The following is a 7,549-nucleotide window of genomic DNA, read 5'->3' as shown; positions in this document are numbered from 1 at the left end:
TTTAATGCACATTAAATTTTTAAATTTTATTTTATTTAATGCACATGAGTGCCTGGTCTACTCATATGTCTGTGTACTACACATATGCCTGGTGCAGGTAGAAGCTATAAGAGAGCATCAGATTGCATGATGTTGGCAGTAAAGACAGTTGTGTGTGCAGCTATTTGTAAGTTGCAATTGAACTCTAGTTCTTAAGAGCAATCAGTGCTCTTGATCAACAGGCCTTCTTATACTGGGGAAAAGATATAACAAAAGATTTATCTGAGTAACATCCAAGTGTTCACAATAATGAGGCAGAGTGGTGCATGCCTTTAATCCAAGCACTCAGAACTCAGAGACAAGATTACTCTGAATTTGAGGCCATCCTTGTCTACATAGTGAGTTTCAAGACTGCCATGGCTACATAGATCCTGTCTGAACAACAACAACAAAATCTCAATAAGTACATCATGTAAGAAGAAAACAATATGACAGAGACAACCAATTGTGCTGGACATCACAAAGTTCATCCCTATGGGAAACCCTGTGAAGTTATACTATTTACTATCCTTATGGTTTGCTGTTTATTGGATAATACAAACACACTCCACAAATGTATTGAATTTGATAAATCCTTTAAAAAATTGTAAAGATAATAGATAATTCATCATGAAAAATGCTATAATAAATACTCATCTTTCATTCACCTTCAGAATCTTCACAGTAGAACCTATTCTTACAAATACCAAGGACACAAAGAGTAAAAACTAGGCTACACATGTGACATTACTGGTGTGTTCACGTCTTAGAAATCCTCAAAGGCTAAGGATGTGGTAATGCATACCTTTCATGGCTGGAGTGCTGGACACAGAGGTAGATACATCTTGTGAGTATGAGACCAGTCTTGTCGACAGAACAAATTCCAAGTCAGCGAGGGTTACACAGAAACTCTCAGTCTTGAAAAAGAAAAAATGCAATCCCTGTAGGCATGTGGGATTCTTGAAGTTTCAATAGGGAAGTATTTGCTCTATATTCTAAATATTATTACTTGCCATTTACAGCCATTAGACCCTCATAGACGTAATGGAGGCTCCAGAACCCTCCATCAGCTTTTTCAAAATGGTAATTGCTCCAGTTTTATACAGTTGCATATTCTCTTCATACTTTCTCAATAGTTATGGTTCTCTGCATTACCTACTTCCTCCTGCAAGAGGAGGTTCTTTTTACCATGCTACAGAGTTGTACAAACTGATAATTATAAACATGAATATTGTGATGTAGATTAGCAATATATTTAAAAAACATCATAGCTTCTGTCCTTGGATCTATTCTTCCAAAGCATTTATTATTATGGTATAAATTCCTCTAGGCATCAGACCTCAGATCCATTCAACAGGGAGGTTAGTTATGACTATACACAATATTGCCAGCATTACACCAGTGCACACATCTTGGCTAGTTTGTTGGTACTGTAGGATGCAGGGTTTATGGTAAGACTGCAATGCCATTTCTATGCCAGCAGCCTGCACAAGATGTTGCAGTGCTGCAAAAATTAGGCAGTTGGGAGAGTTTCCTGGTAAGTTCAAGATTACTGTCTGTCTGTCTTGTAACCAAAGTGTTTTGTGTCTTTACTAACACCATGTGCTTAGGATGGACATGCAAGAACATTAGCAATGACCTGTTTTGTTTGGGGTGCCTCTGGAGCCTCCATTAGCAGTAAGTTCTAAGCAGATATCAATAACTGCTACAGAGAGCTCTATTTAATGACCCTATCATCTTTGTCCATCTTTATCCTATGTGTGACACCACTGCTCAACATCTTTAATACCTTATTTCTTATTAACTTCTAAGATAATGGAGTTTCATATGGCTTCTATAAATCTTTTTTGTTAACCCACCCTGTCTTCTTTTTTTCTGCCCCCATCTCAAGTAAAACACATATTATACCTTATTCAATGTTCCATCTTTTTATAGCACACATGTTCTGCTATCCCCTTCTATTAAGTTTTTACTTGGGATGCAAAGCAGTAGGTTTCCATGTAGCTCATTCACAGACATCGCATTTGAGTTGTGCTTTAGCGCCCCCTTTCTTCCCCATTACTCCATTACATGTTTGAATCATTGTGTACCCAGCATTCCTAGTCTATTTTCTTATCACCTATATTCTAATGTCCACCCTGTCCTCCGCTCTCTTCCTGCATCTCTCCACTACAAAGTGCATTTCTAGCATCCTGGCTTCTACTGTAGTCTTACTAGAACACACAAACAGATGAAGCTAAGATTCACTTATTAGGGGAATATGATGTTTGACTGTTGGGTCCTGGGAGGCAGCACTCATCATAATTTATAGTTACCTACTTTTTACATCCAGATTTCCCAGTTTTATTTCATTTACTTGTGGGTAATATACCTTTGATTTGAAGACATATGTCATGTTTATATTTACACATATGTCAGTTGATGCATGTCTGAGTTGATTTCATTGCCTAGGTACTGTGAATAAAGGTGCAATGAAAATGATGAGCAAGTGTTCCTTGGTTAAGATGGAGAGTCCTTGAAGGTCATGTCTGGAACAGATTGGTTTGTATCAGTTTTGTTTGAGATTAAGCCTTTCAACTTAAAGCTTTAAGGAAGTGCCTTAAAACACAGGGTATTAAAGCAGAGGTAAAGAAACCTGATCCTGTAACAGCCAGTCCTATAGAGTATCTCCCAAAGCTCAGAAATAGAGGACTTAGCAACTTTAGGAAGTCCCAGAAACTGGCAAGATTCACTAGAGTCTTCTTGTCTCAAACATGTATAATTGGTAAGGACTACTAATACTGTCAGACAAAATGAGCTATATGGAAGATGGTCAGACCCGCCATGAAGTAGTAACTTGTCAAGCTATGTGGACAAGACCAAAAAATCTTCTGAAGGAAGCAGCAAGTGGCTCGAAGAGTAAGTTCTCACCTCAGGTGAGTGGGCTGCAAGCTGTTCAGTGGTCCCCAGGTTTGCAACGTGATTAACCCTTGCTCTCAAAAGATGAGGCGATTGTCACTGATTCATTTGTGCTTCTATCAATATCCTCTCAACACACTTGTGGTCTACTGGCATTTAGAGATGACTCAGTGGCTAAGAGCACTGTCTGCTCTTTCAAAGACTCACTTTGAATTCTCAGCACCCTCACATGGGCATTCAATCTATAACCTCAACTCCAGGGCATCTAGTGCCCTCTTATAGCCTCTGCAAGGAAACATATGGGGCACAGACATACTTGCAGACAAAACAATACTAAAAAAGAAATCACATTGGTTCACCAACTTGGACTTTGTTGGTTTCCTGCCTTGCTTCTGGGGTGCCTGAAGCACTACCAGCATAAATCTGTCAGGGCAGGCAGAACATATTCAGTAATGGGAGTCTTCTGTCCATGTTTCCCAGATAGGGAAACAGTGGAGTCTGGGATGATTGCTATGGTTTCCAGTCTCCTGTATACCCAGGCACTGCTGGCTTCCTCCCTCCAACCCCTTCAACCCCTAGCAGTGATCATTGAAGAGAAGGTCCTTTCTTATTCATTTCTGTTTGGTGGCGAATGAGAACACACACATCTTACTGAGGGTGAAACCGGAATTAAATACCTTTTACAGGAGGGAAGCTAAGTAGCTAAACACTCAAGTAGTGTCATTCCCTGGGCTAAACATTCAAACCACTGCACCATGCATGCTCATTGGTTGCTGGATTAGTTTCTGAGAGACCCAAGCAAGCTGGTTAGTTGACTCAGTTGGCCCTCCAGTGGAGTTTTTATCCTCTTCTGGACCTTCAAACCTGTGAGTAAATGAATATATTAAATTATATGAAGGTTATAGTCACTTTCAGTGTGTCACAAATATAATATAGCTTAAAAGCATGGCCCAGGATAACACTTTGAGGTACAGTATCTGAACTTTTCAGTCCTCAATGTATTCTTCTTTAGTATGTTGCCCTAACAGATTTTAGTTAGTAGTATTTACAGTTCTTTAGGAATTTCTCTGACAATGTAAAGTGGTGACATATTCCGACTATTTCATGAATCAGGAATAAAAATGTAAACCTGTAGCCCACTGAGGGTCTTACAACTCCCCTCTCTCAATGAGGGCTTTTGTGGTCCCACACCCTCCAGGAAGGAGTGCTTCAACCATATCTAGGAAGCCCCTAGAACATAGGACAAGGGCCTTGATATACAACCCAGATGCCAAGCAGCATTTATTCCCATGGAGAAGTGTCTTATCTGGGCAGCCTTGGAATGTAGAGCATAGGTCCTGAAATGCAACCCACCTTGGCAGCAGTCAATCAACTTAAAAGTCAACTAAAGCCACCAGTGCTTGCATGCCTGGTCACTATTGCTGTAGCCTGCCCATTACTAAGTGTATAAAAACTGTACTGAAAGAGGGCCCAGGGTTGCCTCTCCTTTGGATGTAGGCCACCCCGGTGCACTGGAATAATAAACCTCTTGCTTTTGCATCAGTCTCTGCTCTCTTGTCTCATTCATGGGAGTCCCTGGTAGTTAAGGCTCCATCTGAGTCTTACACTACATAAGGAGTCACAGCCAGAAAGGGCTGAACAGTGGAATCATGATCTCTTTAGATTGAGAAGTTAGCACTGAGCATATTAAGCAAGTGAGTTATATAAGCATCAATAGTCCTGAGACAAGAGATATGAGCTGACAATGTAAGACCCAAATTGAGTCTTATTAATTTGAGGTTCCCATGAATGAGACAAAAGTTTTGGGATTGATGCAAAAGCAAAAGGTTTATTAGTCCAGTGCGCTGGGGTGGCCTACATCCAGAGGAGAAGCAACCTCTGCTATCCATTTGTACAGTTTTTTATACACCCAATAATGGGTGGGCTACAGTGATGGTAATTAGGCATGCAAGCATTGGTGGGTTTAGCTGACTTTAAATCAATTGGCTGCCAACATGGGTTTCATCTAAGGGCCTATGTCTTTAATTCCAGGGCTACCCAGATAAAGTAACTCCTTCCTGGGATGTGTTGTGCCAGGATCATAACTCTTCCCCTACATCCCAGGGGCTTCCCAGATAAGGTTGAAGGACTCCTATTTGGAGAGAGTGGGACTGTGAAAGCCCTCAGTAAAAGAGGAAACTGTAAGGTTCTCAGTGAAGAGTGCAGGACCACAAAAGCCCTCAGTGTCCCTCATTCCCCCCTTTGTGTGTGTGTGTGTGTGTGTGTGTGTGTGTGTGTAAATAATGAAATCACCCAATTTATTTATTTATTTTTGCCCAAGATGGTCTGGTGTTGATACCTAAGCACCATTACCTGCACCGTGTTAATGTGGCCTTTAACAAAAGCTACGAGGTGGTTTAAAATACAGGGGTTCCAAAGGCTAAAAGCAAAAGTAAAATAACTAGAGGTCCTACCAGGGTAGAAACAAAGGTGGTCAATCATGGGAGGAATTAAACCATGATTCAAACCAGCTCTGTGTAGCTTCCTTTTCTCTTCTCCTTTTAGTTAGACCTTCCCTGACCTTGGCCATGGTGTTCTTCACTACTCCTGAATGTTCTATATAAAAGCAACATTCTATTCTTAGAGCTGTGCATAGCTCTCCTTGTTGTAAGAACAGTTAGTCTAGGCCTCTTTTGTTTTGGAGGACCACCTCTGCTAAGGAAGTTGGTGATTCTTGTAGCTGGAAGATAGAGTCCTCAATTCTCTGGATACTCATGTCAATTGCTATTCGCAGATTGGAATAATAGGATTGGGCTGCTAGGGAGGTAATCCCAGTCCCTAATCCCTGCAAGCTGGCCCCTATTAGGATGCCCAGGGTTAGGCTATCTTTTTTTCTTGAACAGTCCCACATTTTCTTCTAATTCTTTTAGGAATTCAGAGTTCTTGTGGTACAGAAGCCCAGATACTAGCCTGACCAGGACACAAAACCCCTGAGTCCTGCTTAGGATGTCTAAATGTACACAGGGAGTTAGCACACCTCACATGGAACATTCCCCCAGATGTAGTCAGGAGGGACTAAGTACCTGCCTCCATTGGTTTGGGTGTTATAGGTGAGATTGCAAAGGAACTGTCTACTTGGGGAAACTGAGGCTACACACAATCGCTGTCCTGACACCTGCTGTAAGGGACATCTGAGACTTACATCTGTAGGCACTATCCCTGATAGTCTGGTTTACATTAGCTGTGGTGGCTATGCCTTCTAATAGGGTGGAGCAGTATCACAACAATGCCAACAGGAGCTAGTGAGGGTGGATCCAGCTGAGTTAAGGACTAAGGAAGATTCTTCTATTAGAAGTGGGTGCCCATCGCCCTGGGGGGTCCCAATCAGTGAACAGTCTTCCCAATCAGTGAACAGTCTTTTCATTACCATAGTATGACTTGGCATTGTGGGTTGAGGGCTGGATGGCCTAGGGACTGGGGGGGGCAGTGGGGCTAGAACAGAGTTGGGCCCGATGGAGGTAGTCAGGGCCTCCATCCACAGACAGATGGTAAAAAGAAGCCCATTATCATGGCCAGATTGGTACACCCTTAGTTCCCAGGTGTTTTCCTTTTCCCAAGTACATGCTCTTTTTTTCCACCTCAATGAACTGAATGGAGACGGAATTGCTAGAGAAGTAAAGACAGGGCCCTTCCCCTTCCCAGGCTTCTGAGGGTTGTTGACTTACCCAGGTGACATCAGGACAGGCTCCAAAGGGTAAGGTGCCCATGGGATTATTATACCCTCCACAATTGCAGCATTTTAGCCCCATGTCTGTGAATCTCCTTTTTACAGTAATTAAATCCCATGAGGAGTAGGGCTTCCAATAGGTAGCCCCGAGTTACGCAACTCCATGCACCACAAAAGTAGCCACCAGCTCCTCTGCACCTGTGGGTCCATGCCCTATTCTGTCCATTTCAGGGGCATACATATACTGGGATGAAGTGTAGCTCTCTGCTTAGGTGGGGATGCCTGCATCCTAATCCTCATCCTCCCAGTCCATGCCTGGGTCAGGGCTTCAGGAAGCATGAAGGTTTACCCTTGCATTCTGATAGCCCCTCTCCTGGTTCCTGAGTAGGAATATCCCACATATCCAATCTGGGGGTCAGAGTGGGCCACCAGGTATAATGGGGTCTTTTGTTGATGTGGACCATAGGGCATCCACAGCGGCTGATGAGACCATCCAGTTGAGTCTATTGGGGGAATGGGGTTGGGTTTTTCTAAAGCAGGCTTGCCTAAGGAGCAGAGGGATAGTAGCATCAGGAACCAAATAGTCTTGGGAAGTTCATAATTTCTTGACAGTCTTGAGCTGTTTAGTGGGTTTTCCATTTTCCTAAGACTCCAGGAAGTGCCCTTGTTTGGACGGGACAATCTGGGTGCTGGCTTTTCATGGGGGGGGCATGAATCCAGGCTACATTCCCATCAAAACTTTCACTTGGTAGGGGTAGTGAGAAGCACCAAATATGGTCCCTCCCAGAGGGGTTCCAGGGACTACACAGCATCACCCACTTGAAACCGCTGGGGAGACTCTGGAGTTCCTGTGGTGTAAAGAGCAGAAAGTTTGGATCAGACCTCCTGTTGCACAATTCGCAAGGCCAGTAATCTTAAGTAGAGGTC

The sequence above is a fragment of the Micromys minutus genome, assembly GCF_963924665.1.
Source record: "Micromys minutus genome assembly, chromosome: 32".
Lineage (NCBI taxonomy): Eukaryota > Metazoa > Chordata > Mammalia > Rodentia > Muridae > Micromys > Micromys minutus.
Note: the sequence above shows the minus strand (reverse complement) of the source record.